Consider the following 21,457-nt stretch of genomic DNA (forward strand, 5'->3'; position numbering starts at 1 on the left):
TCAGCTCCTCTTATCTATACTTTGAGATCCCATACAGATTTTCCATTAAGAAAAGAAAGTTATGCAGCTTTCAAAAGTCTCACAAAGTGGCGGAAGTTCAGACTTTTTATTTAACAGGTCTAGGTTCAATTATAGCTCAGTCCCTTAAAATTCATGTGTCTTTAGACCAATTTCTACTAACCTGCCAGCCTCATTTTCTTTGTGAATAAAACAAGGACCGTAATAGCTCTTGTTAGCGCGAAGTCCCGGTGAGGATTTTTTAAAAAGTGTTAAGCGCACCTCACAGCAAGTTCACATTGTCAGTAAATGCTTGCAGATGGTACCTTGGGTCAGGACTCCCAGGTACTGAACAACACTGACTCCCAGGCATTGATATGATGTCACTTTTTCTTTTCAATCTGTCTCCTTCCTCCCAAATGGCTCTATCAGAGCCCAAGGAAGAGTTTTAAGCACGTGTGTGTTTTTTTTTTTTTTCTGTAAGGCAGTAGTTTTCCAAGTGTTGACATTGGACCAGCAGCATCACCATCCCCTGAGAAATTAATAGAAATGTAAACTCTCAAGGCCTATCCCAAACCTATGAATCAGAAACTGTAGCAATCTGTGTTCTAACAAGTCTTCTAAGTGATTCTGATGTACACTGAAGTTTGAGAACCACGGTGAAGAATGGGCTTGTGTGGATTGGCCATTGCAGTGGAAGCCAGCAAGGTACAGGGTGAGCCAGTCAGAAACAGAGACAGGAGTCTAATAAGAACTGGGTCTCTCAAGGACTGCAAACTAGATCCAATTTGAGTTCCAATGATCTCTTCAGTTGGTATTCATAGGTCTTCACTCTAATGTTGCCTTTCTCATGAATCGGTGAACTTCCAGGGCAGTGGCTTTCAACCGGAGGCAGTTCTGTTCCCCAGGGGTGTTTGGCAATATCTGGAAACATTCCTTACTGTCACCACTAGGCAGTTAGTACTGGCTTCTAGCAAGTAGAGGGCAGGAAACATCCTGCAAAGCACAGGACAGCCCCACAGCAACAAAATATCCAACCCAAAATGTCAATAGTGCCAAGATTGAGAAACTCTGCTCTGGAGATCTTCCTGCTGATCCACTTGCCTCTATTCCCACAACCAACTGACTTCTTGGCCTTGTACCCTGCGGGCTCTTAAACTGGCTTCTGTGAATCCTGAGGAGGTTCAAGGACCTCAAGAAATCCATAAACTCTCAAAAATATTTACTATATATACATACATGTCATATATTTATGACATATAGTTGTCATATTTATTTATTTCTCTTTTGGGGTGCAACATTTGGGAAAGGGTGCCACATGGCCTTCATCAGATTCTCAGAAGGTGTCTTCCTCTGTTAACCGTCTATTATTTCTCTACCTCTGAGTTCTTCTCCTTCACTGTTTTACCAGTTGCTGGTGGTTTCAGTTTACTCTAGAATCATGGCTACTCTGCTGTCTTTCTACTTTATAGCTTCTCAACTTCTACTCTCCCTGCTGCTTTCTTTTTGTTGTTAACATTTCCCAGTTCAAATTCGCAAGATGAGGAGTCTGATGATCACTGCTCTCCTCTCTTCAGGCAGAGCTTTTCACCCCAGACGCCCCCTAGGCCCCTGACAGTCCTCCGTGCTAGCTGCCCTGGGGCCCTGGTCAGACCACAGGGACATGGAGAAGGCTGGTAGGGAGCAGCATCCAGTACAAAATATGGCCATCCAGGGCAGGCTCCCTCAGAACAGGCACTGGTTTGGCAGGCACTGTGGTCTGACAAAGATGATGAGAAAACCCAGGAATTGGGTTCTGGCTAGAGAAGCCGCAAGGCCATCTGGAAAGCAGACAGAGCACAGAGTCTCTCTCAAGCAGAAGGCAGGGTCCAGCGAGGACAGGCCCAGATGCAGAAGCCTGCGATGGGGGTTCCTGGAGTCGAGTAGGAAAGGTGATCCAGGACAAGGAAGGAGGGTCAGGGCTCAAGGCCTCAACCTAATCAAGGCAGAGCAAGCACAGAAGGAACAGAAATGAACCAATAAAATGGAACAGATCAGCAGAAGCATGGCTCTATGTCTCCTGTTGTTGCTTTTATTCTCCTCCTTTTTCAGCAGAAGCCAGCCCACTCGAGAACTCTGCTAAGAGGCTTGTGGGACAAGACAGCCAGAAACCCTGCATGCAGGAGCTGAGGAAGGCCAGGGGCCCGACAGCAAGCAGCTCTGAGCTTTGATTTGCCCTCTGGGCCTCTCATCCTCCATTTGTGTTTCTTCTCCTGCCTTTTGCTTTTCCTTAGCTGATTTCACTAGGATAGAATTAGTTTATTTTTCTGACCAGATAGTAAATAAGTATTTATTTCCTAATTCAAAATTTTATTTTTTTATTTTTTATTTATTTTTTTAAGATTTTATTTATTCATGTTAGACACACACACACACAGAGAGAGAGAGAGGCAGAGACACAGGCAGAGGGAGAAGCAGGCTCCATGCTTCCATGCAGGGAGCCCGATGTGGGACTCGATCCCAGGACTCCAGGATTGTGCCCTGGGCCAAAGGCAGGTGCTAAACCACTGAGCCACCCAGGGATCCCCCTAATTCTAAATTTTAAAAGCAACAGAATAGAACTCTAAGGGAAAAAACACAAAACTCTAAACCATATTAAATTATTATATATTTTTTCTTTGTGTAGCTTAAATGGATTGTTCTTCTTTGGATCAATAAATTCAAAGGAAAACAAAATGTTCCTTGACCCAAGGTTAAATACGTAGTTCAGGTGACTAGGATATGTCACCCCAGCCTCAAAGAAGTACCTTAGACAATGGTTCTTAAACTTCATCGCACATTAGAATTCTAATGTTCAGGTGGTCCCTCCATTAAGTCAGAATGTTTGGTGACAAGGAAGCTAGGAATCAGTATGTTTTAAGGTTTTCTGGTAATTCCAATGTGCAACAGATTTTAGGAACTACCGCCTTTGGGGTTGTATTAATAAACCCCTAATACTGGCTTGCTGCTGTCTTACCGCTTTTCTTTTCATCAAAAAGCAGAGTGTGACAGAAAGCACTATTTTTTTTCAGTTAATTGAATTAAATCTCAGTTAATTGAGGTCGTGCTGGAATTTATTGCCAGGAGGCAACCAGAAGGGTAGTTGCTGACTTCTGTGTAAACAGCAGTCAGACTGGCATTTTGGCATCCTGTAGTCAAAATAATTGATTTATCCGCTGATTTTTGGTTGTCAGTTTAATCTTCAACTTTGTAACTTGGTGTTTTAATTTATTCAGATACAACTTTGGACCCTGAGGATTTTCTAACTTATTCACCACCTTGTTCTCCAGAAGCATTTGAAAGCAATAAATTCTCCATGGCACCAGATCTTTGTGTGATAATCCAAGGAGAAAGTACTCATCAGAACGTTTCCAGAGCTCATCCAATTTCATCTCTGTCTCAGTTTCCTGGTATCTTTTCCATCCTCAAATGTGAAGTTTTGTGGTTTGTTTTTCAAAAAGATATCTGAAAGACTCTTAAGGCCTGTGTCTGAGCACAATCTATTTTGATGGTATGTTCTCATAACTATTTGGCAAAAATGAGAGTGTGAGCTCATTGGAGCAAGGCCATTTTGTGCTTCTATCAACTTTGTGCTTTGGCAGTTCAGAGACCCTCAGCTGCTGGTGCACAGCCTGTAAGGAGAGAAAGCAAGCTTTGTGAGCAAGGGATCAGACTCAGGGCTGCTCAATCTCATAGGAAAAGCCTAACATACAATTAAGTGATGGTCCCCAAAGGCATGCCAGATTAGTAGACAGAAAATTCAGGGGGCACGTGGGTGGCTCAGTTGGGTAAGCATCTTGATTTCTCAGAGTTGTGAGATCTAGCCCCGCATGGGGCCCTACACTCAGTATGGAGTCTGCTTGAGATACTTTCTCTCCCTCTCCTTCTGCCTCTCCACAATATCTCATATGCTTCCTTTCCCTCCCTCTCTCCCTCCCTTTCTCTCTCTCTTCTCTCTCTCTCTCTCAAATAAATAAATAAATCTTAAAAAAAAAAAAAAAGAAAGAAAATTCAGGCTAATTGGACTCTATTGCCACAGAAGAAAAAAGATTAAAATGCAGTTAACTGGAAGTTTAGTGAACCCAAGGCAGTAACTTCAGAATTAAATGAAAGATTTGCCTACCAAGAAATCCTGTAGCATCTCCATTCTTAGACAGTCTGCTATGGGATGGGAATCAGAGGAATGGGTACAGTTCTACTTGGTCTCTAACTTGCCATATAACTATGCATGTTACATGACTTTTCAGGGCTTCAGTGTTCCCATCTGTCAGGTGAAAAGTTGAGCCAAGTGGTCACCAGAGTCACTTATTATGTACCAACATTCCTTGATATATAAAAACAGGACATGTACACTTCTGTCTTGAATGGGTCTTAATAGCAGTTGCTTATCTGAGGTTCCTTCCAACTTAAGAATTTACAGACTAATTCCATTAATTTCTTCCTTATTCTGAATTGCAAAAATACAACCAGATCCATATTAGATGATACTAAATAATTATTATTACTTATGTTAGATATAACACTATGGTTATGTAAGAATATAGTCATAATTGCTAGATATATGTACTGAAATGGGTAGGAATAAAGTAACCTGATGCCTGGGATTTGCATTTTTAAAAATTAGTAAAATAAAACAATGTATCTTGTAATCTCTCCAGGTCTCATCAGATGCTTTTTGGGTTGGCAACCTTTCTGAATATGGAGTCTATATATTCTTAAAAAAAGGAGTCAGGAGCCTGGAGTATGCAGATGTTCATGGACTTGACTGCTATGGACATAGAGCCAAGGGATTTAAAGCTTTAGAGGCTGCACAAAGTTTTTTCTAAAGACATAGGATGTGGAAGTTGAGTTAATTTAACTTTTCCTTCCTCCATGTTAGGATAGGTTGGTAAACTGAAACTAATTTCCCCTGAAGAAAATGGAAGCCCTGAGAGGTTTTAGTGGCTCTGCTGAGGACACATACCAAAGGTTACATCAAAACCAGAATGAAGATTGAAGGATGAGGTTCTATGACTACCTCTCTTACATCTGCCTTCCACTTCTGCTGGGGAAGTACCAAAAGCATAAGTATGTTTTTGGCCCCCATTTGCCCATGTGGGTTTTGCATTTGTCCAGTATCCAAATCTCTTTAATCATTCTTAAAGCATCTTCCAGTGGTTAGAGTTCTCCTTTAATAAAAATTAACAAGCTCTCATAGCAGTGAACTCAGAACACCATCACTGGCTTCTTATAGGACATTAGCAACTTTCTCCAAAAAAAAAAAAAAAAAAAAAACATAGATGCTGCACTAGAATAGGAATATGCTATATCCTGACCAAATCCTATACATTCTATTTTAACTAATTAAAAATACTATCAAGTTTTAAATTGGTTCATAGAGGAAGTATGAGTTGGTCACAGAAAGATGTCTGTGTAAACACACCAACCTACTCAGGTACAAAGCATTCGTATTAGTGTCTTGGGGTTTCCATAACACAGTGTCACAATGGGATAGCTTAAAAAAAACATTTATTTTCTCACACTTCTGGAAGCTAAAAGTCTGTAATCAAGGTTTCAATAGGGCCGTGTTGCCTCTCAGACTCTGGGTCTGAGTAGAATCCTTCCTTGCCTTTTGGGAGCTTCTGGTGGTATCCACAATCCATAGCATTCCTTGGCTTGCAAGCTGCACCATTCCTGGCTCAGTCTCTGCCATTACAGGAGTATGCATGTCTCTTCTTTACTTCTTATAAGAACACAAGTCATATCATTGGTTAAGGGCTCATTGTTATCAGGATGACCTCATCTTACCTAATATATCTCCAGTGACCTTATTTCTAAATGAGGTCACATTCTGAGGTACTGGGAGACTTTACCATCTCTTTTGGGAAAGGGGGTACAGTTCACCTCATAATATCATCAAACAGATGACATTGTGAAAGGTTTCCATCTGCACCTTCTGTTGTGGCTAGGCTTCTGGCTTTACACAACTTTAGAGCCAAAATTCCACTTCTGTATGGAAAGTGATTTTTGACAAGAAGCTTTGAGAAAACAGCCCAAGTTCCGTGGCCAGTGCCAGCTCCATTGCAAACACATGACCCATCCTGTGTGACATCCATAGAATCCCAGGGAAGCCAAGTGCTTCGGATGGAGGGTGGCTGGGTAGACTCAGGCTTACGGTGAGAAGGGTTGCTCAGAATTCATGGCTCACCCCCAGCAGCGCACCTTGCCACATTGGCCATCACCCCTCTCAGTTCTTCCCCATCTTCTGGCTCATTCACTCTGCTTTGCTGAAACCACAGCTGCTTCTAATGTAGCCATTTTAATTCTGTTGCACATGAGCTATAAACCAAATAAGCCAAACCACACAAATCCAACCACCACCACAAGCAAGTTTTCCAATTGTTGGTTGTTTTGTTTTTGTTTTTGTTTTTTGATAGGGTGGGGGGTTCTTGGAACCTTGTATATCACAAGGCAAATACTAATCTGCCTGCAGAGTCAGCTTGCTAAAGAGTAATCATCGAACAGGTGGGTGCTCATCAGAATGGCACAGGCTGGTCCTTAAGGATGTTCAGATCCACAAACAAATCCTACCAGGGACTCTTAGTAAATCTAGTAAGCTCTGCCTTCACCTTCTGGACTCTGAAGCAAGCATCCAAACTTTTTCTGGTTGCAGATGTCCAGAGTAAGTCACTGGGCTTCTTGGATTCTGGGCAGATTTCCTGGTGCTACAGGCTCTCCTCTTCTTCTCTTCCTCTTCTCTTCTCTTCTCTTCTCTTCTCTTCTCTTCTCTTCTCTTCTCTTCTCTTCTTCTCTTCTCTCTCCTCTCCTCTCCTCCTCTCCTCCTCTCTCTCTCTCTCTCTCTCTTTCTCTCTCTCTCTTTCCTCTCAGTGAGGATCAGGTCCTCAAGGATGTGGGAGGACAGTGAAAGTGTGTTTGCAGAATTGAAACCCCATGCCTACTCTCACCCCACTGCTTGGCATATTATTTGCCTTCTGAGCAAGTGGAAAGGAGATAAACCATTCTGTCATGGGCAGAGGATGGAAGGTAAAGGAAGAGGAAGAAACAAGACAAAAGAGGAAATCAGTGTCAAAGAGGGAAGAAAACATTAATCTTGGGTAAAGCGATCAAGCCTTACATAATGTAATGATCTCTGAATGATGAACTGGATGTAGCCAGGGTACTGGAATCTTTCCAGATTTCAGGGCCTCCTTAAAACCAGTTAAAACCAGTTAAGTCCCAACTTAAAACCAGTTAAGCCCCAACTCATCTTAAAACCCACTAAGCCCCAGCTCCCCATTCACCATGGTTGATCACTTGACCTATGCATAAATCCTCCCTGGCCTTGTTGAACCAAAGGCATAGAACAGAGGCAGGGCTCTGTCAGAGTGACTCATCTCCATGCAGCTCAGGTAGGCATGCAGAAAAGCTGAGTGGAAAAAAAGGCTCTCAGTATCTAGAAACTGGATTGGGATCTCCATCCAAAGGACACAATTTTGCCATTGATTTAGTTGCTTGTACAACATGCGGAACAAGTCCAGGACTCCAACATGAAAACTTTTTCTCCTCAATACCTAAATGCCAACCATAATCTTTCTGAGTTCTCTCAGTTGGTATCCCTGTTCTGGTCTATTTCTTATTTTAATGCCCACTCTTGGAATTAAGGCTGCCTCATTTCCACCACCATCATCCAGAAAGGAGAGAATGTGCCACCATCTTTCTCTTTTCCATAAGTTTTTGTCTTTCTTGTTTTGTATCCATTAACGATGGCTCTGGTTCCCTTTGCAATTTGGAACCACAGAGGCCTTGCATGGATCAGCTCTGGTTTGAAACACTGAGCCATCAGTGGTGAGGTTTTGGAAGGAAAAGAAAGAGGAACACAGGGTAGAGATCAGAGATGGAGGCAGATTTGAAGGTTTGGCCTAAAAATTATACTTAATAAATGGAGGGTCGGCTATCTCTGGAATTCTGAGTTCCCAGCAGTCACATACTCGACAGACAGGTTACAAGTAAGGACAAGATTAATTATTAGGGCTTTGTGGAGGGTGAGAGAGGAAATAAATGCTTTCATGTTCATCAATGTTTACCCAAAAAAAGTACTGCTAATGACGAGGGCTGCTGACCGTGAAAGAATATTACCATTTTTGACAAGTAAGTAGGGGAAATAACACACTAACATTTCTTTTGACAACATTATTGTGATCTAATTTACATACCATGAAGTTCACCTGTTTAAAGTATACAGTTCGGTAATTTCTAGTATATTTACTGAGTTCTGTGACCACTTTCAAATTTTGATTTGAAAGCATTTCATCACCACCAATAAAAACTTACTACACATTAGCAGTCAATTCCCATTCTCCTTTCTCCACCCTCCACCCCACCCAAACCTCAACAACCATGAATCCACTTTGTGCCTCTGTAGATTTCCCTTTTCTGGACAATTCACAGAAATGGAATCATACTGTATTAAGTCATTTGTGACTGGCTTCTTTCCCCTAGGATAATGTTCTTGAGCTTTGCCCATGTTGTAGCAGGTGGCAGGCAAATGCTTCATTCCTTTTGTATTGCCGTATAATATTCCATGATAAGGATATACTACATTTTGTGTATCCATTCATCAGTTGATGGACAACACACTAGGTATTTTAATTAAAAGAACAAATTGCCATGATCTCTGTGATCTATGTTGAGCACCTTTTTAGCTGTACGTATGAGCTGATAAAACAGTTCCTGATCTTAATATCTTGGATTTCAGGGAGTTTAGTTTTATTTTTATTTTTTTTTTAATTTTTCTTTTTTTTTTTATTTATTTATTTATGATAGTCACAGAGAGAGAGAGAGGCAGAGACACAGGCGGAGGGAGAAGCAGGCTCCATGCACCGGGAGCCTGATATGGGATTCGATCCCGGGTCTCCAGGATCGCGCCCTGGGCCAAAGGCAGGCGCCAAACCGCTGCGCCACCCAGGGATCCCGGAGTTTAGTTTTAATAGCAAAAATGATTGCTATTTAAGTTTGTGGACAGTGGATGCTGGCAGTGTGACCTAATGATAATAGCCTAGTAAGATCATGATATTTTTATTTGCATTTTTTAATTCTCTTAATAGAGTGGATCTGTATTTAAAAGAGTTCATCCCTCTCTTTTCATAAAATAGCCTTAGACTATATGAAATCTTGTTAATGATGTGAACACAGAATGTAGCACCTGCCTTTTGTGTGTTCAGCCAACAAATTCACACCCGAATGTGAGGCCAAGCGCCATAGCTGGTCTGCCAGGGGTCTGCTCGATGTACTCAGCTGTCAGGTGTGTCTGCCTCTTTCCTACTTCTGGCTCAGGTATGAATGAGGAGACATGGAAAAGAGGAGGGGCAGGGAGCAAAGAGGTTCCTCAGGTCTTAGATGGTGCCCTGGGATCCATATTCAGGCAGTTCTTACCTGAGGTCATGAAACCCTTGCTGTCCATGCTTCTTACATGGAGAGTAGTGACCAGACTGAGGGTTCTAGAATTCTGGCATGGCCATTCCCTACTTCTGGTTGTTGGGTGAGCCATCTCACCCACTCTTAACCTATCTTGTTCTCATCAGCAAAGTGAAGATAATAATAATTATTATTTCCTGGAGATGCTTTGAGGGTTTCCATAATTCCTAGCACATAACGAATGTGCTCTCAGTGTTAACCATTAATATCATTAGCATGTATGAATCACTTGCTATTTTCTGGCTACTGTGCATCGAATCTTCACAACAATCTAAAGAGGTAGCTAATAGTAGTCCCACTTCATAGATGAAGAAATTGAGATGTGAGGGACTTTATGTCTTCCTCAAGGTCACATGGCTAGAAGATGGCATAAGTCACATTTATTTGCCCTTCAGTATGGTTCTAAATGTTGTGTGTACCCTAATTAGATAATCTTGCCTATATCCTAGCCAATATGCTGTATGCTGGGACATCACCATAACAGCACACACAAATTTATTTTCATAACGAATGATTGATGCAATAAGGCTACTTTAGAAAATGTCACCAAAACCCATGACCAAAAAACAGAAGCCTGGGGTGAAGCTATTGGAACAAATGTAGGGTTTAAGGAACATCAAGTAAAGCAAATCACTGAGCTAGGTGCTATGTCCTCCTCAGTCCAGGGATCCAGGCCCCCTGGTTTATGGGACTAAAAGAAACTGCACATGGCACCCTTGAACTAAATATGATATGTTGACTCATTTCCATCAGCTAGAGAATTAGTCTCTCGTGCCCATGTTGACATTTCAGGTCTCAAATAAATGGTTTCGGATGTCCCCATTACCATCACCACTCCTCCACCGTCAGCACTTTTAAATTAGTCTTGGGAGCAGAAAAGTAAACAGAAGCACAGATTATCATTCCACCAAGTTCAGCTACTCCTAAAAAAGGCAACATCTGATAGTCAAACAAACAACTAGATTTAAAAACAGAAATGTCAGCATTGACCCACGCTAGTTATTTGGTATTCCATGAGGGTCATTAGCTGTGTTGCTCCAAGATTGAAGGAGAAAACTGTTCAAGAGCCAGAAACAAATAGCATTTCGATGGTCCTCAACTGGCTGAAGTCATAGGAAAGCTAATACAGATTTTCCTCCTAACATTCCTCTTTAAACAATCTCCCTGATTATACAGTATAAAATAGAAACAATTTTAGCTACTAATCCTAAATAATCCTAAACCTTGGATACTAAAACCAGTAAATATTTATGCGTTATATTTCCAGGTAAAAAGGTGTTCTCAATTCATATTATCACAATCATAGCAATCTGCTACTTTAATTAAAAGAGTATGTTCTTTCGCCACTTGCAGTATTAATGGCTTCACATGCATAAAGATCCTTTTCATAAGCCCCCTCCTGAGGATTTAGAGATCAAGACAGAGGTAACATTTTTAAAATATTCTTAATATTGCAATCAACTGGGGATTATTTTTTAAGTCAATTCCTTGAGAATTCTGGATAATGTCTTTTCATCAGCTGCAAGTTGTTTTTTTTTTTTTTTTTTTGTCCCTTTAATTAGGAGTGTAACCCTAACTTGCAGATGCTATAAACTTCTTTGGGAAGGTGGACTTAACACTTGTAGTCTCTGAGCTAAAATAAGCAGGAAGCCATTTTGTTCGGGTCCACTGTTCAGGGCCACCTCATCCCTGCCTCCAACCTAGGGTCGCCCCAGCCAAGATGATTGTTGGCCAAATTGTGCAGATTTACACCATGGCTATTCACTGGACTGGAACAACTACTTTTCTTTTCAGTGATCCCAACTGGATGTTGTAAAATCCGGCTCTAAACTCGACCCTTCCCTGCTAGTCAACCAAGAAGACCTGGACTTTGGTTCTTTTTAAATTATCAGTGATATGCTTTATTTACTTTGCACTCACTCCCAGAAGGATTTGAAGACACCTGCTTTCGATATGGTTCTGCTAAACTATAACCTTGAGCAGGTTGTAACAATCATAAAACTTCTATTCTAACCTTTCACAGTACTTCACTGTTATGAAGCACTTCTCCATCCTGTCTCTCGTTAAAGTTATTACCCTCCAAGAAAACCAGTTGACCTACATGTTTCTGGTAAAGCTAGCAGGTGGAAAACACTTTGAAACACGAGGGCAGTGGACAAATGCAAGAGTTTCCCTGTTAATCTACTGGCTGGCGGGACAAGAGTTTCAGGATGTTGGACCAAATTTGTTTTCAGCTCTGGCCCCCAAAGAAGTTCCCATCCTGGATATTTGTCAAGAAGGAGAGGTTAGAAATGCCAAGACCGGGGGGGGGGGGGGGGTGGTCAGGGTGAATATCCCACCAAGGATCCATCCAAGGAACTTCTTGGAAAGAAATGAATTGAGGAATTTGGCCTGAATACCAGCAGCTGGAAAAGGGCCTTAAGTATTCTTACCAGATGACTTCAGGAGTATCTCAATTCTGGAGTTTAGGGATTATGGGTTACAGCTTAAATTGTAAGCCTACAGTCTCTAAGAATCATAGCATGTCAGAGCTGAAATCAGTCCCCTTACTGATCTTGCAGCCCTGACCCAGGTCCCCAGCCCTTCTAGGGTTTCATCTGGTCTCTGCTTAGGGAGCTTGTCTCTTACCAAATAGTACACTTCTTGCTTGGGACACAATAACCATTAAACAGTTATTCATCCTCTTGAGTCCAGGCCTTCTGCCTTCTAACATGACCCATTCACTGTGGTTCTTCCCAGTAATGAGCAAGTGGACTGTCCCGTGAGGCACTTCACTACTCTCTCAGTGAACTCGAATCTGCTTCCATGCCATTTTCTCCAGTTAGAGGAGTTCTCTTTTTGTGCCTTTGGATGTTTTCTCAGTGATCACAGGAGCCCTGAATGATTTCAGAGACAATGCACAAAGCCCCTGAGAGTTGGCACATCTTCCTTTCTACTCTCAACTTCTCCTTATCTTCTATTTCTCCTCCTTTTCCTCTGATATTTGCACCCAGCTCTCTTATAATTATTTGGAAAATTAAGCATGAACTCATACACGGAAGGCAGAGGTTTCCAGTGGAAAAAGGAGAGGAACTTGGTTCAAGCCCTGACAAATTTCCACCTTTAAAGCTTTATAATAAATATTATTATTATTTACCACATTAGGTAAATGGGAGTATATGGGAGTGGATGTGGGTGGGTGAGAGTATAATGATAGAACATAAGTTAATATTCATTATAAATTACAATGTTAAAAAAATAAAAAGTAAAAAAATAAATTGCAATGTACTATAAAACTACTGAATTCTTCAATGTTAAATTCTAAAAGATCTCAAACATCATGTGGTCCTGGCTTCTTGTTTTCCACTAGGACATTAAACAGAGAAGAAAAGTGACATGTCCAAAGACCACAACCCCAATGAGAGGCAGAGCTGGAAATGGAAGCCTGAATTTCCAACTCACAATTCTTTACTCCTTCTACTGCCTTTCTGTTGAACGATGAAATCAATAAAATCATCCATGTGTGGACCCTAAATAATACCCAACACATATTAGGTACTCAGTGACTAATGGCTGAAGAAACATATGAGTAAATGAATCAATGAATGACTAGTACTCCTTTACGATGATGACATTTTATAGTTTCCTTCCAAATGTCGCTTCTGTTTTTAACCATTTTTAATTAAGTCTCCAGAAAAGGAGCTTGGTGCTCAAGATGGGCTTGTGAAGATTATATGAGACAATGCATGAAAGTCTTCAAAAGCAATCGGCGATCAGTAAATGTTAACTATTATTGTTATCTGTTTTTTAGCCATTGTCCTGAAAGGACTATGCTGATGCTATAAAAACTCACTAATCTGAAAATCACTTTCCAGTCTACTCAGCAAAGGAATTCTGGAACTGCAAAAGTATTACTACTACTTGTTGATTCCTATCCTGTGCCTGTAACTAGGTCATCCATGCCTGCCCCTGGGTGTTGGCACCCAAAAAGACACAAAGTCCCAGACTCTGTAATTTCCTTCTCTGATCTTGTGTTTACCTAGCCCCTGACCTTTGGGCTCTGTCTCCCATTCCCAGTCAGGACTTGCCAGTCAGTTGGACCTGAGAAGTTACTTGGCTTTACTCTGTTTGACCCTTAGCACTCTTTCTCCCTCTCCTTCAATCTCAATCTCAATCAAAGTTTTGGAATTTCCCTTGGTTTCCAGAACTCCCAGGCATCCTGGCAGCTCTATCCCCAAACAAGGCCCTCTCCCTTGACCCAAACTGGTGTCTGCCTCTGCCTTACATATAGGTCAGGCAATGCTCCGGTTTGTGGCATTTGTTATAAATATTGATTTTTTATATTTGGGGCTCGAAGGTAGACTTAGGCTCTTCACATTTCTGTGTTTTAGAGAAGAGAAAGAAAAAGGTATTTTTCTTTCCACCTTTTTTATTTAAATTCCAGTTAGTTGACATACAGTGTAATATTATTCCATGTGTATAATATAGTGACTCATCCATCACCTGGTGCTCATCACAAGTGCACTGCTTAATCCCCATCACCTTATTTCATCCATTCCCCCCACTCACCTCCCCTCTGGTGACCATCAGTGTGTTCTCTACAGTTAAGAGTCTGTTTCTTGGTCTTCCTCTCTCTTTTCTCACCCACTGTGTTCATTTGTTTTGCTTCTTAAATTCCACATATGAGTGAAATCATATGACATTTGTCTTTCTCTGACTTACTTTGCTTCACGTAATACCCTCTAGCTGCATCGACATTGTTTGCAAATGGCAAAATTCATTCTTTTTTATGGCTGAATAAGATCTATTGTATATATACATCACGTCTTCTTTTCCCATTCATCTGCCAACAATTGGGCTCTTTCCATAATTTGGCTATTGTTGATAATGCTGCTGTAAACATTGGGGTGCATGTATCCTCTCAAATTAGTATTTTTGTATTCTTTAGGCAAATACCTAGAAATCCAATTAATTGCTGGATTGTAAGGTAGTTCTATTTTTAACTTTATGCGGAATCTCCATACTGCTCTCCAGAGTGGCTGCACCAGTTTGCATTCCCACCAACAGTGCAAGAAGGTTCCTTTTTCTTCCACATCCTCGCCGACACCTGCTATTTCTTGTGTTGTTGATTTTAGCCATTCTGATAGCTATAAGGTGATATCTCATTGTAGTTTTGATTTGCGTTTCCGTGATGGTGAGTCATGTTGAGCATCTTTTCATGGGTCTGTTGGTCATCTGTATATCTTCTTTGGAAAAATATCTATTTATGTCTTCTGTCTATTTTTGTATTAACTGAACTAGCTCTTTCCACTCCCTTCCATCTGTTGCCTCTGGTTCCCCGTTTTAATGGTGGTCAGATTCGACCTGCCCATGAACAATGACTCTTGAATGCTTTATTGGGTTTATTGGGTTACTTTCCCTTCAGGGGCTACATACACATATCACACATGTATGTACATGTTACCATACATGATCTGCATCATTTGCCAGAATGCTTAAACCTTTCTTCCTAATCTCTGACCATTTATCAAGACTTAAGACTAAATTTGCCAGAATGCTTAAACCTTTCTTCCTAATCTCTGACCATTTATCAAGACTTAAGACTAAATTAAGAAAGAGCTTTAGTAAATTCACCAATTGAGGATTATCCCTGAAGTTCTGGTGTGGACAAAACTTACTGATTATCTTGTTAATCTGTCTTCTGATGAATTAACATTTAATATCTTTTCATTTAATAGTACATCTACTCCTGCTATAATCCCAGCAAGAATGTAAGTTCCTTCAGAGCATGGACTTGATCTGTTTATATTCACAGCTCTATCTTTAGAACATAAAAACAAATAGCAGGCAACCAACCAATGTTTGTTAAATAATGAATGGAGAATGGATGAATGGATGAATGAATGAATGAATGAATGAATGAGAAGCAGAATGGAGTTGTGGTTGGGCCACAGCTTAGGCATCAAAAAGATTCCTGTTTTGGCGATGCCACATCCCAGCTTTGAGACCTCTCTGAATTTCGATTTCTTCATCAATAAAATAGAGATGGTAATGGTACCTCCCCCATAGGTTTGGGGGGATGATTAAGTAAGAGAATTCCTATCAAAGTTCTTAGAGCAATAGCTGGCATATTTTCAGAACTCAATAAATGTTGACTGTTACATCTATTCTTTTCAGTGAAAATCCTCAAATGTTAAGGCTTATTAGAGATAACTGAGTTAATTTAATATGACTAGTAGTGAAGACTGTACTAAAGACAAATTAGTTTCATCAATCTGTCAGCAAGATTTTGCTTACAGAGCCAAGTTGACAAAACATGAATCTGTCACACCTACCATGTTTAAAACACTATACTGGCATTTCAGGAGTGGGCAAGATGCAAGGATAAGAGTGACAGAGTCTCTTCCCTCTAGGGACACAAAATCTAGAAGGCCTACTATGTAGGTAGTACTATGCTAAGTATATATAAATGTGAGGCACTGTCACCTCCCCACATCATCTGACTGACTTTTTGTGCTTTGCAGAAAATTACAACACTTTGCCTTTCTTTTAAACTCTCACAATGAGCAACCCACTCACTACCTCATGAAACATCTCATTCTACTTGGGAATTATAATCACCATTAGAAAGGTTTGCCTTAAAATTAGCACAAATCTACTTTTCCATGATCTCTTTTTTTTTTTCCTTTTTTATTTAAACTAGCCAACATGTAGTAGTACATCGTTAGTTTCAGGTAATTCAATAATTCATCAGTTGCCTGTAACATCTATGATTTCTATGTATTGATCCAACTTCTGCCTTCTGGACACACCCAGAAAAAAAATTTTTCCCTGTATATCAGAAGTCAGCTAAGTAAGACCTGCAGGCCAAATGCAGCTCCTCGTTTATTTTTGTAAATAAAGTTTGTTGGAACACAACCAAGCCTATTAATTTATCTGTTGTCTGCGGCTGCCTTTGCACAATAGCAGACTAGTTGCAACAGAGAACTTATGGCTTACAAGGTCAAAGATATTTATTATTTGGCCCTTAAAGAAAAAGTGTTGACCTCTGTTCTATATGGCACCTTGAAACATTTACAGCTAATATGTCTCCACTTAAAGTGGGAAGCCCAGAACTGTGCCTAGAACTATAGATGGGAGCTAATGGAGGCAGAATGAAGGTGCAATATCAACCTCTCTTGTCCTGGACACCATACTTCTAATGATGTGGCCAGAGATTAGGTTGCTCTTTGATTGACACATAATACTAGAGTGTATTAAAGACTACATCTCAGAGATGATTTTCCCCCAGGAGTTTCTGTTAATCTCTGCCTCCCCACCCTGCATTGGTGGAGCTTAGTGTTAGAAACTATGTCTTTACATCTTTACATCTCTCCAGCCTGTCCAGAGCAATCTGAAAACAATTCAGCATGTATTAAAGAGCTGCATTGGTCAGGGTCAGATAGGAATATGATACACTCAAGCTAGGATTTTTAAGAGAATATAATAAAGAGACCATTGACATACCTGGGGGCAAGGTTGAGAGCTAACAAGAGAATTTATCACCACCCTTTCTCCATAAAGGGGAATGGGGAAGGAGGGATTTTGTTGGGACCCAGTGAGAGCTGGAGCTATGGAAGAAGGGCTGCACCAATGGAGCTGTGGTAGTAGACACACAACCACTGCCAGCACCAAGCCACAAGCAAGGCAGGGAGGGAGGGATATATTACCCTGAGGTGCTCTACTCCCAACCTGTGCCTTCTGTGGGTGGAGCCCAAGCTGAAGCTGATGTTGAAGGGCAAGAGGAGTCACCCCTAGAAGGCAGAGAGCAGGACAGAGAGCAGGTGCAGAAGTTGGGGCAGAGAATGACAGGGCTAAAGTATGTGCCAGGTGCTTAATAAATGCTGAGTGAATAAACAGATGGACAGATGAAGTGACTTTTTGTGCTTTGTTCAGTAAATGTTTGTCAAACTGCAGAAATGAGTGGCGGGGGCATGATCTCATTTATGGCCTCTTGCCCAGAGCCATCACTGCTCCAGCTTGGCATTCCAGACTCTCTACCCCCAGTGGAGGCCTTGTCCTGGGCTCTACTCCCTTCGCACCTTTCCATAGCCTCGGCTGACCCCTTGGGGTTTCCTGCAAGAGCATGAAAAGAGACTAGATTCTTCTGAACAGAGCTAGGACATTATCAAAGACAGGGCTTTAAGTCCTGAAATTATTTGCAGAATCTAAAATGCCTTCTAGAATGTTCAGCATCTTAAAAAATGAAAAAAAAATTAGCATCACTGTACCACATGGAGAGAAATTGGTGGCTTTTGAGAAAGCTGCCTCAAACATTTGTGTTACAGGCTCTGGATTTACCAGACACCTCATTATCAAGTACCTTGGGACTGGCTGCTTCATGTTCAAACAGTCCTCAACACATCATAGGCTTTTATTGCAAAGATGTCTGGGCCTTCCATTCATTTTGCCAGTAGCAGTAATGTTGAGATATTGTGGGGGAGCGGGGGGTGAAAGAGATCCTCAGTGGCCCCGCTTGTCACTTTCTCCTCCATCAGTTGAGTCAGCACAGAGTATTCAGCACTTGATTCCTAGAGCACAGAATTCCTAAGGATTCTGAATTTTGAAAACATAGAACTTACTTAAAGGCATTGTTTGGTCTGCTACTCTAAACTAGACTGTTCTAGCACAGAATGTGCATGACAAAATTGGCCACTAAATGAGGAATTACTGTCCATACATCAAATTTTAAAAAGTAGACATATATGGGCCAATTTTGTATTCAAGTCCTGAAATCATCTTTGTTCTAACTCAGAGCCATACTACTGACACTTGTCACCTTGTCCGTCACAGACTCAGGCCAGTCAGATCCCAGAGTTTAAAATGTCCCATACAAAATCCAGGGCCATATGTATTGGGAGGACCAAGATGGGAACCATGATTTCTGATGGGCACAGCCCAACTGACACAAGCCCATACCCAGCAGCCCAGTGAACAAGCTTACCATCACCAAGTTATTCACACTTGGAAAACCATTCTTCTACCAAATTCTGCTCATGTGAACTCATGAGACAGCATCCAACTTGACCTTCAGGTGAGAGTGGCCTAATGCCTGAATTCAGTCATGGCTATGAAGGGATTTGTCAATAAGCTTCACTAAAGTCTGTTAGGACCAAATTTCATCAAATATAATCCCAATTAGGATTACTGGCAAAATTTGAGTAAAATCTACAGATTAGATAGTAGTTAATCAAAGTTAATTTTCTGATTTTAATCATTCCACCATGTTAAGGTAAGGGAATGCCTTTATTTTTAGGAAAACACACTGAAATACCTAGGGGTTAAGAGGCATCATGACTACAACTTATTCTCAAGTGATTCAGAAAAAATAACTGTGGAGAAGAAAGAATGATAAATTAAAGATGGTAAAATATTAACTATTAGGGCATCTGAGGGAAGGGTTTATGGGTTAGGGCATCTGGATGGCTGAGCAGTTGAGCATCTGCTTTCATGCTCCGGGTGTAATCCCAGGGTCCCAGGATCGAGTCCCACGTCAGGCTCCCTGCATGGAGCCTGCTTCTCCCTCTGCCTATGTCTCTGCCTCTCTCTCTGTGTCTCTCATGAATAAATAAAATCTTTAAAAAAAAAAAAGAAGAAGGGTTTATGAGATTTTCTTTTTTATGATTTTTGCAACTTGTCTTTAAGTTTGAAATTACCTCAATCAAGTTGCCAAAAAAACTAATTTCAAAAAGCTGGGGCTATCGTATATGCCTATCCTCACTGAAGGACAGTGATTGCAGTCACATTGGTGCTGCAAAGTGAATCAGAAATGAACTCTCCTCTTTGTCATCCCTCAACTAAGATGAGTCATCTTCTCTTTCAGTTAAAGAACCCTTCTATTCATGGAGGTGAACACTAAGGAAGCTTTCCACATGAACCCCAAAGGTAAGGGGAACTTGATCACATGTCCCTCTGTCACACGCTCATCTGTCCTGTTGTCCACTTCAACCTGGCAAGAGCGGGGTCTCACCTATCTTGGCTCACAGAGAAGATCATTCCAAACTGGTCAGTGTCTGCATTGTCTCCTTCTGCTGTTCTCAAAGACCTTTTCAATCTCCACAGCCTGTCCTGCTCAGAAAAACCTTCTGTTTTTCTAAAAGGAAATACCAAAACTATTAATAGCTGATGTTTCTTAGTGGTGCGATTATGAGGGATTTTTATTTTCTTCTTATGTTTTTCTGTACTTGAGAGATTTCCAACAATGGCTGTGTTACTTTCAAAATCAGGAAGTGTTTGTTCTATTTCCCCAAGAATCGCTACATAAATTCTTGCTGTAGCTTTCTGTGCACCTGCAGCCCTCTAATATCATGACCGCTCTTTGTGTCCTCCCTCCTATCCCACAGACCTCATGGAAAGACTCCTATGTGGCAGGCCCTGGATCTTCCCTATCTACCATTGGCAAGGAAAATCATTTCCTGGCCCCAGGGCCCACTGAGTCCCGGGCACAATCTGCTGGCAAACAAACTAATGGTTGGCTCTCCTCACTTCCAGTATCCTATTGCCATTTTGGCATTGCCCTATTGTCATTTTGGTGTTGGAATTGGGTAGAAGTACTTAACTTACATTTATCCCCTTCATCCCAACTCAAATACCATGCTCCTATTCCATCTTCCTAGGATACCAGGCCCAGCTGACAAATCAGTCATATCAAGTATTAAGACTCCTCCTTACAGATGGAGAAACCAAATCGTACGGCTTCCCTCTGTATATACTACAGTATAATGGGATCTAGACCCACTGAGACCAACATGACTGTGTAACCCTGCACTCTGTCTTTCAGAAGAAGTTAAGGACTCTTGAAGATATGAACTGACTGAGTCATTGGTAGAAGAAAATTGTGGCCGATATTGTCCTAGGATTTCCTGCGGCCACCCAGGATATGTACTGGTCTTCCAAAATTGAAAAGATGGTAGCCATTGGAGGATCATAGGGCACTTCAGCATTAAGAACCAAGCCTGAGCTTTCCCTGTGGCCCAGAGGTCCTCAGCTTGAGCCCTGTTGACATTCTGGGCCAGATAATTCTTTGTCACTGAGGCTATTCTGCTCATCCCTGAGATCTTAGCAGCATCCCTAATCTCTACCCACTAATGCCAGTACGACAGCACCTCACCCTGCTTATAACAATCAACAATGTCCCCGGACCTTGCCTCAGGTCCCAGGAAAGACAAAATTTCCCTCTAGTAGTGATAATAAAATAATGTTTCCAGACATTCCCAAACATCCCCTGGGTTGGGGTGGAAGCACAATCATCCCCATGGACAACCGCCGCTCTAAGTTACTTCAGCCCAGCAAGAACTTCTGGTTTTCATGCAAATGGACTGAAATGTATCGTATTCAGAGCAAAGTTAGCAAGGACTTGCAGAAGGACTGCCATAAGTTGTCAAATGCTCTGGCACAACAGGCCCCTGTGGCATAATATATTCCACCCAGGAGTATTTGGTAACATTGCATCTGGTGAATCAACCCAGCCAGACAACCAGCACCTCTGGGTTTTGGCCCTTGATGCCAAGTGCCTCAGAGCATTTGTTTGAATGGAATGCCAAGAAGAGCAGGGTAGCACTGAACACTGTGGGTATTCCTTCCATTCGTGAGGACAAAGAGGTCCAGAAAAGCACTGTGGTCAGGCTGTGTAGTCTGAACTGTGTTGCAAAAACACCAAGGGGATATTTGGCTGCTGGTTTTTTTTTTTTTTTTTTAATCTTCTGGACCACATTGTACTGAGGATTTGGGACTCAGTCTCTAATTACTTCATAAAGTTTGATATTTTTAAGTAAATAGGCACCCATTCTTGTCAGTGATTTGACTGGAACTTTTTTTTCCATTCCTCGGAGAGTGCAGAGCAGGTGAGGTTGTAGGAGCAGATCTACCTATGCTAACAGTTGGTGATCCAAGGCCCTCAGAGTAAATTCCAAAGTGCTGGGATTGGTATCTGCTCTTCCTGCCTCTTTTTCCTGTGGTTGATACCCTTCCA

At 41.4% G+C, this 21,457-nt stretch overlaps 1 protein-coding gene across 6 annotated transcripts in view; it reads left to right on the forward strand.

Moving 5' to 3' along the window:
- The window catches only part of PRLR (prolactin receptor), a 172,734-nt gene that overhangs the window by 97,136 nt on the left and 54,141 nt on the right, over window positions 1–21,457 (forward strand). For 4 of the 6 annotated variants that reach the window (XM_072757107.1, XM_072757109.1, XM_072757110.1 and 1 more), the window contains one exon: window positions 19,310–19,371. The exons of the other annotated variants lie outside the window; for them this stretch is intronic. The gene's annotated coding sequence lies outside the window, so the exon portion shown is untranslated. The remainder of the gene's footprint in view (window positions 1–19,309; window positions 19,372–21,457) is intronic. 6 annotated transcript variants of the gene reach the window in all.

Source organism: Vulpes vulpes, chromosome 4, assembly GCF_048418805.1.
Source record: "Vulpes vulpes isolate BD-2025 chromosome 4, VulVul3, whole genome shotgun sequence".
NCBI classification, from domain to species: domain Eukaryota; kingdom Metazoa; phylum Chordata; class Mammalia; order Carnivora; family Canidae; genus Vulpes; species Vulpes vulpes.